Raw genomic sequence first — 12242 nt, 5'->3', positions numbered from 1 at the left:
ATTGATATGGATAATGCTGGTTTACTTTTTCTTGCTCATCCTTATTTTTTATTGTTTTAGATGTGTTGGTTTATTATTTACTTTTTAATTTGCCTTATTGGTGTTGACTTGAGGTTTCCTTTCTTTAAAGCATGGCAATTGATTTCAAGGATTGAATTATAGACATCAATGAATGACTATTGAATATACTGTCTCTGAAGGACTCTAGAATATATTTTAAGAGTAAAGTATTTTGATTATTCTGTAGAAAATTAACGGTAAGGAGATTAATGATAAGGAAATTAATGACCTAGAACTTGCAATACCTAGTATCCTAAATTTACTTTTTTTTGTAGGCTCTATTAAGTAAGTCATCATTAAGTTTAGGTTCTTCATTAGTACTAGTAGCAACCTTGCCATTAAAATTTAATTTTAGTAATAATTCCTGCATACTTGATTCCATTTGTAACTTTGTGGTTATTTGAGCTGATGGCACACATATCGGTCTTACCCACATGTTCATGCTTAGTTGCCTATTGTTGAGGCCTAGTAGTAGTAAACCAACTCTCTATGGGGCAGAAGCATGTTGACAAGATTGTATCAAGTATCTAATATGCAGGGTTAATTCCAACTTTCTGGTCTGACTATGTTGATTATTTTGTTAATATTAAGAACGAGAAGAATTAACTTATGATTTAATGGACTTTTTTAAAGTCACAATAAATGGTCTGACTAGATATCTTTGTGAATATATGTTTCAATACGAATCTTTATTTCCAAAATATCTAAGTACTTGCAATGACTGTTCGGTTTACACACTTAAATCACCTTCCCATCTCCTTTAGCCTATCCCTTCTGCCTGAACTTGGTTATTTTCTTGGTTCTACTTATTAACCAATGCGACCTGTGGTGTTTAGCAAAGGATTCATACTGATTGGCGCTTGAACTTATAGTGGTTGAATTTCCAATTTATCTTGTAGCTGTACCCTAATCAATAATAGAGCATGGTGAAGGGGAAGCTCAATGTGGGGGGTGCTTTATTTTTCTCTTCCCCATTTGTCTCCCACCTGTACTCTTGATTTCCCATATTTCAGTTAGCTGAAACCTTTTCATGCTTAGAATGCCTCTTGATTGTGTTTATCCACAAACCTTATTTGGTACTTCTATAAGCCTTGCACCTCTATTGAGTAATGCCTGAGTCCGACCCAAATTGAGCAAGGGCAGACTTGTTTCATAGCTTTCAACTGAGCGACAATGCATATTTCCGAGGCTTCAAGGAATGTTTCTTCCATGTTTATTGGCATTGGTTTCATGTTTTCTACATCATGGATTACACGTGTAATTTTTAAATCATTTATGATGAAACGGTGAACTTTTTTTTATGCAATCCAAATTTAACATTCTCATCTTGTTTTTTACTATTTATTTTCAGTGCTGGCTTTGGTGGTTGTCCCTCCTAGCCATTTCCATCACTGTTCGCTGTTTGGGAGCATTCTTTGTGAAATTTCTCACAAGAGACAAGCTACAGCATCTCTAGCTTCCTCGATTGCGTAGGTTTGGTGGTATTATTGCATTTTAGTTTCCTAAATGCTGAATTTCTCCATAAAATAACTGTATGTTGTTAAGTGTTTCCATTATCGGGCATGAAACCAAGTTGATTATCTCATTCAATAATGTTATGTTGACTAGTCTGGCAGTTACCCGTTGCAAAACCATATTATATCTAACAATTAAACAACTTTATGTTATTCCATCTTTCAATTAGAAGCATGAACCAAAAAGGGTTCACAGAGTACAAGTTATTAGGTATTTCATCTCTATGTTTTCCTAGTGTAGAAGGAAATAATGTTGATTAATTTTGTTATGTGTATTTCTCTTTATGTTGTGTCACGGTTGTGTTTGTTGTAAGCTGTTATGGTATTATATTAGTTGTCTGTTGTGCTATTATATTAGTTGTTGGTTGGTTAGACAATTATAACTTGCTGTTGCAAGTTGCAAAGTTTGTTATTAAGACCTGCATTTCTGTAATTCTGATCATTCAGTAAAGTTCTTTCAGCAAAAACGTTTCCCTCTTCTCTCTTTTCTCGTGTTTTCTTTCTGTTGTTAGCGCCTTGAAGCTCTTGCTTCACCTAGAGTATCCTGAAGAATGTGCACTGTGACGAAACCTATTAGGAATCTGGATCGAGCACAATCAAACATAGAAATCAAGAGAAAAATAGGAACACTGAATTTTTAACGTGGTTGGGCAATTGCCTACATCCACGATTCAACATTAATGCGATAATCCATTAAACATAGTTTTGGAGAGGAAAGCTACAAGATCCATAAAGTAGTTTTTGGTTTGAGATAACTAAAAATTGTAGAATAGCCCTGGTTTATGGCAAACTGAAATATCCATCATAATCCCAACAAATCTAGGTAATTGTCTGTGAAACACCTGGAACACATCCTCTCGATAACTGGTTAGTAAAATTTTGAAAACACAAATATTCTAGAGGGATGATCTAATTAATAATTGAACCAAGGATATTTATCTATAGGCTACAATTCTAATTAGACTAGCCTCGAATAGCTCTCCTACTCAAAATTAGAGCTTACATTATAGACTTTATATTTATCAAAACATAATTTGAGGAGTTATCCCAACAATTATCTTCTCAACAAAAAATTCTGAAAACTCTCAATGTGCATTTTTAATTCCTTATTGGTATGAATCTGTTGGTTTATTTTGCTGATGTCCGGTGTCTCAAGCACGCCAAAATAGTACAATCCTTCCCTTTCCTCAACACATCCAATCATCATTCTCGAGGCCTGATCCTGAAATAATCAGTTTGTTGGGGGGAAAAAAAATTGTAACTTTGCAATTCAGGTCTTGAGAAATCTTGGTGATAGATACCAAGTTTGTAGACAGTTTGGGAACATGAAGGACATTTTTAAGGGTGAGATTTGGACCGAGTCTTATATCTCCTATTCTAGCTATAGTGGTCAGAGAGCCATTTGTAGTAGCTATTTTCCTAATCACTAAGACAAGGAGTATAAGTGTTGAAATTATAAGAGGCATGGGTCATGATATGTGGTTCTGTAGTTAATAATCCATGAATGTCTAAACACTTTTTCTAAGGCAGTTAAACAGAGTGAGAGGTGGGAGATATACCTGAATGTACCAATGAACAAGTACCTGATGGTTTCTTAAGGGCTGCCAAAAAATTCCTCAACTTCTCAACCTCCTCTTTATTGAGATTTGTTTTGAGTCCAAACCTTTCTCCGCTTCTTGCTGTGCGATCACCTGGTATGCTTTCCCTTTGTAAGGCTTATTCTGTCCTCCTTTCGTTCCCCACTCTTTACTGGGTGGTTTTGCATTCAATTTCCAGCATTTCTTCAGGGTATGCCTCGATTTGTTACAATAGGTACACCATAGCGTCCCCATCTTCCCCACTTGCTGTTTTGGATTTAGCCTTCCAGTTTTCTCTTGGTCCTCAGGCTGTAGTTTTTGTCAGCATTGTCGATGTCTCCAGTGATTTCCTCTCCAACATCACTTCTCTTCTACTTTCTTCTGCCAAAGATAATTAAAACTACTTCATTGAGATTGGGGAGATCATATTTACCTAAGATCTGGATTCTTACAGGATCAAAATCCTCATTCAGTCCTGCTAAAAAATTATATGTGCAATCCTTTTCGATGAATGCCGTCAGCAATGCAGCATCCTTACTATCCTTCATCTTTATCACCCGATATTGATCCATTTCCTGCCACAGCCCCTTCAGCAGGTTTACATATTCAGCGAGTCTTTTCTCCTTGCTTTGTTGACATAGTTTTGATCCGCAACTCATAGACTTGGGATGCATCCTTAACTTTTGAAATAAGTTTGTCGGATGGACTCCCAGACCTCCCTTGCAGTCGATAGGAACATACACGTGTCACTTATTTCTAGTGGCATAGAACTCCAGAGCCAAGCCATAATCATCGAATCCTGCTCATCCCATGAGATAAAACTAGGATCTCCTTCCTCGGGACCAGTTCCAATTATATGGTTGAGTTTGCATTTGCCCTTTAAAATGGTTTTGATCAGCTGTGACCATTTTAGATGGTTCTTCCCAGTGAGCCAGTATGCAGCACTGATTTGCTGCAGTTCATCGGAGACTGGGTTTGCCGGTACTCCTCCGATGCAGTGAGAGAGAACTTTGGCAGAGGTTGTTGACGTCCTTCTGGGCTGCTAAAAAATTTAGGGCAACTAGTGCTCGGGGTGATAAGTCTGGAAAACTGAACAAAAATGAAAGGCTGGAGATTAGGAGGATAAATGGCAATGAAGGCCGCCCACAGAGAGTTCCCTAAAGCTCTGATACTATGTTAGAAATTAGGGAGAAGGCTTGATGACTTTATTCATTCTGTCCAGAATTTTATATATATAGAAACTTAGCTAATCTATCATAGGAAACTCTCAATTTAGGAATTTCCTCTAATGGAGACAATCTCTAATTGATTTACAGAACCTACCAAATCTGTACACCTAACCTTCTAATTATGTATTAGGAAATAATTCAAAAAAGATAGCTTGATTGACAGCCCTTAAAATCTTCCATCACTCTTTATGATCTCCACCAAGTTGTTTCCCCTATATTGCTTTAGCATATTGAATTTCTTTTAGGGGCCCAAATCAACTCTTTAATGTCCTATTTTTCATGCAAAACTACTGGTGTTAAATTCTTCATGCAAGTACGTGAGGAGATCTTAAACTGATACAATCTTTAGAGTGTGGGATATATAAACTTTTTCTTATGTTGGTAAAGTCAGGTTTATGTATAATATTTTGCTTTTTTGCTTACAACTTCCCGATCATGCAACAGAACCACATTTGTGGCCCTGCAGGCAATTATTTAATATTCCTTCTAACTGGGATATGTTTGTGTGTGTATATATTTGCCATACCCTTTCCTTTCTGTTCCTTAAGACCTCCTTATGTAGATTACTTTTCCTAGTTTATGCACAGTTGGTTTGACAGGGAATGGAGAGAACGTATGCTGTTACTGTTGAAAATATTGAATGTGCATACTTTGATCAAGTTGAAAAACTTTCTGGTTTTGGATTACATAACAAGGAAAGTATTGCTCAACTGGTGTGGGCTTTCTTCAACTATTGGGCTTATTGCCACTAAGGTGAGTATACGCTCTATACCTTGGCACTGGTGTTAATTTCTGAAAATATGACAAATGTAAATTCATAGAATAATTTATAATATAATGCCAGAAGGAATTAGCTTTATAAAGCCATTTAACTAACATTGTCAAGGGGCGGTTTTCATTGAATAAGTAATAAATAGAATTGTTTTGGTTTCCCCTTTGTTTCACTTTCATCAAATAATGGTTTTTTTTGTTTTGGATATTCATTATTAGGATTTTTAAATCTTATTTCATTAGGATAGTTCATAATCATCATCACAAGCCTTAACCCCACATTGGGTTTCTACATGAATCCTTGCTGTCCTTTCATCTATGCACATGGTCCTCATTAGGATAATTACAATTTTTTATATGTTTACAACCCTCCCTCGACCACATGGTCTTCTTGATGTATTAGGAAATATGGTTGTGTTAATGGATTGAAAAATTAAATTTTGGAATAGCTTTGAGCTCGTTCTGTCTCTCTTCTTCTTCTCTGCTTCATTCTTCTTCTGTCTGTTCTCTTCTTCTCCTTTCCCCTTTTCCAAAGGCTGTGTATGCTAAATGACTCTCTCCACCAACTTTTGCAAAGCAGAGAGAGGCCTGGGCAATGACAATGGGGACATCCATAATATTCAAGCAGAGTAGGTTGCTTTGGTGTTTAAAGGGGATTAAGGTGACCGGCCATCTTTATACATATATATATATATAGGCAGCCAGTCATGTTCATGGTGGCAGGAAATTTGATGCTTTAGTTGCAGCAGTGCGGCATAGATAGGCATTGAGAACATCTCAATTTTAACCTTTGCTTTGCTCTCAATTTTAGCCTTGGTGTTAACATCTCACTTGAAATATGTACTGTTGTGATACATGGAACAAGAACAAGATAGAATTTGTGCATGCATATAGATTATTAATGAGATAGAACTCACGCCAGGGCATGAGCTGAATTTATTAATTTAGCCTTCTAACAACAACCACACCCACACCCACTCTTTGTGTTTTTTTGTTTGACTACTACTCTATTTGGTCTTGCATACAGATAGATCTACAACAAGCAGGCAAAAGACTAGACTATATGCACAGAGGATCCATTTGAGATAAACTCATGATCTTGGACGAGTGGTGGACATAAAAGTCGTGAGTGAGGAATTCGAACGAGCAGCAGAAATCAGGCAGAATGATCCTGATCCTTGTGTAAGGCTCTTCGAGCCATATGGTCATAGCTAATTTTGCCTGTTGGGCGCATTGTGATTGTATTTTCTATTTCTCTAGATACTTAGGGAGGGGTTGATCCAGCTTGTAAATTCCCTCTCCTCTTCTCTTTTATCAAGAACATTGATACATACATATATATATAATATATATATGTTTGCAGTTTTGACTTAATTTTTTGTGTGTGAGAGAGAAAGAGAGAGAGAGAGAGAGAGACAGAGGGAGGGAGAGTATAATATTGCAGACTTAAAGCCCATTTGGATGAGTGTTTTTGTAATAACTATTTGGATGAGCTTATTTTTTAGGTAAATTATAATAACCATCCTAAGATTTAACTAATTGCAAAAGTACCTCTCATATTTGAAAAATAATAATAACCTCTCTTATTGTTAAACAAATAGGCAAAATAATCATTTTGCCTTTCATCATTTCTTTTTTTTTTTTCTCTCACTTTCCTTTCTTTCTTTTAAATTTAAAGAAAAAAAAAACTATCAATAATCACTTCGTCGTTGACCACCAAATTCAAATCCCTTGCATTTGGGCTGGAAATGGACAGAGATGAATTCGTCTAGGTTAGATCAAACTTAGATGAACTTTTGGGTTTACAATCCAAGCCAACTGCCCTTGTACTTGGGTTCGATTTAAGTCCATATGCAGAGGGTTCGTTAGGGTTTTAATCGCTAAAAATTGACAAGAAGAAGAAGAACAAGGGCTACATCATGCCATATGTATGAGAGCAACGTGGTTAGTGATAGTAGTTGTATAAATGGCAGTGAGAGAAGAAGAAGAAGAAAAAAAATACGAAGAAAAATAAGAGCTTGATGAAAGAGAACAGGGGTAACAATAGTCAACAATAATGGTGGTGATTGTTCAATGGCTAAAGAAAGGAAAGAGTAATAGAAAGCACCAAAAGAAAACAATTAATATGTAGAAATAGTGGTGAGAGAAAGATTTGAAAAAAAAAATTTAAATATAAGGTATTTTAATTATTTAGAAATATTTAATTATGCTTAACTAATAGTAAAAGAAAATTACAATATAACATTAAACCTTACACTTACTATATTTTCTCAAACAACAAATGTAGATTTTGTATTTTAAACCTCGGACGTACCATATCTAATTTTCTTTTTCTTTAAATTCTTGTGTAATTTTAGAAGAAAATGTAGAGAGAATGAAGGGTATTTTGCAAATTTCTACAAAATTAACTATCATTACTTATAGTTAGGAGATATGTGTTGCATGAGAGTTAATCTAATAGAAGATCAGTGATATTTTTTAAAACACAAGTAGTCAATGTTTTATAGTCAAATCTCAAGAGGGTGGTGTGTGAAATTTATTCTTAATGAATTAGAAATAGACTTCTTTTATTTTTTAATTTTAAAAATATATTTTATAATAGAAAATATATGTAGTTCTAAAAATCTAAAATATAAACTAAAATTGTATATAAACATCTTTCCAATCACTGCATTTTTCACCTTACAATCAAATAATTTCAATTAAACTTTTAAAAATACCCAAAACACTTTCCAAAATTATGCGACCTTTTTTTCTTATTGAATCTAGTGAGATGTTAGGTTTCGATCGATTAACTTAACATCTATCAAAATTTTAATAAATAATATATATTCAAAATTTTATATTGTATATACTTTTTTGAAACTTGAAATTTTTAGTTCATTTTTTGTAATTAGAAATAAAAAATTATATTTTTTTAGAATATATATATGCAGTTTATATAAATATGTTAAAGTATTTATAAATATATATTTTAAAAAACATTTTTTGTATTGTAAGAATTTGTTTAGAGAAAGGAGAAATGAGAGAGGCGAGGAGCAAAATAGTACTTTTCCCTCATTGGTCAGTGAGATTATTGTCATTTCTCAAAATATAGTACCACCACGTATAATTTCGCCTAACTTTAGAGAAGATTGGTGGAATTCTCTATTTTTTTAATTATTTATAAACACATGAAAATTAAAATATATACATGTATTTGTAAAGGTAAAATTCTTTTACATCAATTTGGGACATTTGTTGAGATACCTCATGTTGTGAATTACTTTAAGATATTTTAATAAGGATGATGCCTTAAAGGTTTTACTCGAGGAATAACTGTGAGGACGAAGCCCTACCATTCTCATGGTATCCTATCCCACTAACACCACCTGATCTTAAATTCAGATGTAATCAATAATGGAGGTACAAGGGCAGATCCAATGAAGGGTTGGACTGGGTTTCAACCCGTGTTATTCTCAACCCAGATATCAATATATATATATATATATGTATGCATTATAAATCTTTTCTTACCATTTTCATTTCTTTGCCCTCTACCCACCCTTCACAGCCCACTGCCCACCTATTCCTTGGACCCGCCCTTGTGGAGGTAAGTTGTGTTTGTTCTTTAGTCATATGGACATATATATATATATATATATATGTTTGCAGTTTTGACTTAATTTTGTGTGTGTGTGTGTGTGAGAGAGAGAGAGAGAGAGAAAGAGAGAGAGATTGAAGGAGGGAGAGTTTATAGTATTGTAGACTTAAAGACCATTTGGTAAGTTGCGTTTTACGAGGCACTTAACAGTCACAATGATCCATTCTTCTACAAGCTTTTAATTTCTTCTCTCAGTTTGATAACGGTAAGGGAATCTTGTTTCTAAGAAAAAATAATACTAAAAGGGGAATCAAGCTAATATGTGATTTATGCTTATGAGAAGAAAAAAAAAGAAATCAAAGTCAACTGCAGCTTGAAGAAGTCTGTCTTTTATCTAATATTTTTTTAAAATTTTTTTGATTTAGCATTCTAATATAATTTTTACCAAACCATTGACTCTCTTCTTAGTCCAAATCAGTTGGTTCAATCAAGACTTGACAATTCTTTTGGCTATAAGTTAGTTTTGCTCGGCCAGCTTCGAAATGGCATTTGATTATAGTTTGATAAAAAAAATATTTTTTTTATTTTAATTAAAAAAATTTAAAAACAAGGGTAAATTTCATACACAATTTTGGTTAAAAAGTAGTAGCCATCTTCTCTTCTAAAAATATAGCTAAATCTCCTTCTATGTAACAGCTAGTTATTTGAAGATGTCTATATATAAAGAGTGAGTATGAAAGGCTTCAAAGCAGAGAAGAAAAAATTATTAATAGAGCATTCAAATAAAAGTGTATGAAGGCTAATGGTTCTTGCTTAGACAATTGATTATATGTTGGTTCTAGTTCCAATTAAAATGTAGTGTTGATTCTCCCTAGTGATTCTTGCTAGTATTGATTCTAGCTCCAATTATATTTGCTCTGGTTGTATGTTGGTTCCTTTTTTTTTTAAATAGTATTTCAACTAATGTTTAAATTTCCTATAATTGGGCATGTTTTTTATTTTTGATTTGTCTTTTTAACAACTAAAATTCTTATTTTCACTTTTGTTTATATTTAAAGTATCATCTTGGAGTCATTTTGAGTATTTTAGCCAAATGGTCTTGGTTCAATCTTCAACAGGTTCACTCTATTATCATTTCAAGGAGTTTTAAGAAACTTCATTATTTTGCTTATATTTATTGTTAAAATTTGATTTTTAAGATATTAAAAAATTGGTAAAATTTTAGCGAAATAAATTCCATCAACTTTTTAGCAACTCATTTCTTCTATCAATTTAAAAGAATTATACAAAAAACAAGGTTGAATAAATTTCAAAACAATAATGCACAAAAGGAAATGTCTCTGTCTCTCTTTCTGTCTTCTGGTTTCTCTCCTTCATGAGCAAGGGCTTCTAAACCCCATTGAAAATTAATATTAATTATTTAACAAATTTTAACATTTATTAATTGGAAATCAGTATTAAGGCATCGTTGAATCTATAACCTAAAGGTTTATAGAAAAAGTATTAGGTAGATTACATTATTAATTCTTGAATTTTATATTTTATAATAAATTGGTTATTGTATTTTAATTTTTATCACCACAATTATTAAATTTTAATTTTTACTACAATTTCATATCTCTTTAATTTTTTTTCATCAAATTTTGTTAATGAAGACTGGCATGATTTATATTAGTACAAACTTAAAAATCACTTGGAAAACCATTAGACAAGTATGACTACTTTGTTAAGTACACTTCTATTTCAAAAATAAATGTTCCCATCATCACCTCTGGTTGGGAAGATGATGATGATCCTTTGCCATCACCATCTCCACACCTTATTCATGTTTCACAAGCAACCCAGAAATGGATCCCAAAGCAATCTTCTATTCTAGTACTACCTTTAGTCTCTCCTATTGTGGCTATGATCCAAACATATGCAGTTACCAAGTTTCAAAAATACGGCAAAGAGTTTCCTCCCTTAAAACCAAGAGAATACCTCCAAAAAAACATCTCTTATGTTTGGAAGGTCAAAAATCATTCCAAACATAAAACGTTCGGATGGCACTCTAACTATTGCCTCTTTTGTAGAACAAGTTCTTAATTAGTAGTCTGATAATGTTATAACTTAGAATAAACTTTTGCAAAATATAGCCAGGACTCAAACTCGACATGAAGAAAAGGTTGATAGATCTTGCCTATTGTTCTCACCTCTTAATAGCAAATGGAAAATAGAATGGCAGACCTTCAAAAGCAAATACAAGTTTTTAAATTGGTTATTATATTTTAATTTTTATCACTACAATTATTAAATTTTAATTTTTATTATAATTCAATCTTTCTTTTATATTTTTATCAAATTTTACTAATGAAGACTAGCATGATTTACATTAGTATAAACTTAAGAATCACTTAATATCAAAAATTAATATAAACCCCATAATAAAGTCACCTTGATGTTTATATTAATGTATACTATATTAATTTTTATTAGTAAAATTTGACCAAAAAAATTAAAAGATGTTCTAAATTGTAATAAAAAGTTAAAATTTAAAATTTAGTAGTTCTGATGACAAAAATTAAAATATAATGACCAGGTTGTCGAAAAACGAACACAGTAATTTATTCAAAAATTACTCCACATTTAATTTTCTATTCAACTCCAAATTTTATTTTTATAAAAATTTTAAAAATTTTGGCAAAAGCTAAGGTGGTAATTGGTTAAACATATGCGATAGTTGACGGTTACGAATGGTTATGAATGTGTGACAACTTTCTTTGGTTTTGTTTTACTATAAGACTCAAACTCGCATTTATTCAAAAATGATTGGGATGAAATTAACTCTATATATAGAAAAAATAAAAGTAATCAGAGGAAGTCTACCATTGTGATTTTAAATTATTTTCTAATTTTGAAATTAAATGAATTTTAAGAGAAACAATTTAATAACTTGGTTTTTATTTTTGAAACATAATAGAAAAATTTATCTCAACATGGTGTAGTATGAATAAGCAACTAATAATATTTTTACTGATTTAAATATTGTTGTGGGGTGCACTAGGTAAATCTAAAAATCATAAAAATATTACGATAGATTCGGATGACCCCAAAGAGTCTCCCGAGGCGAGAGTCCCCCGGACCCTCCGGGGAGTTTCCGGAACAGTCAAGCCTCAGCACTGCATAACCCGAAGACTTACTCGAATGTCTCCAGAGCCCAAATCACCCAGTAGCTCTGAAAAGTCTTCAAACCCACTCGGAGGATACTTATCGTGGCACATTCACCCCGGAGATATCTACAGGCTCGCCGGCGTCACTAGATGCATCTTTCCTGGACAATCAGGAAGACTCTCACCTGCATACCAGGCATTACGTGGACCCCGCCATTAATTGATTATAAATAGCCGCTTATTCCATGACAAACAGACCTTTTTGAACCTTTAACTGCTTACACGCGCGCGCACACACTCTTTTTCTCTCTCTTTGAAACCTTAGTCCTAAAGACTTAGACTTTGAACTACGACCCATC

This window comes from Diospyros lotus, chromosome 5, assembly GCF_014633365.1.
Source record: "Diospyros lotus cultivar Yz01 chromosome 5, ASM1463336v1, whole genome shotgun sequence".
NCBI classification, from domain to species: Eukaryota; Viridiplantae; Streptophyta; class Magnoliopsida; order Ericales; family Ebenaceae; genus Diospyros; species Diospyros lotus.
Note: the sequence above shows the minus strand (reverse complement) of the source record.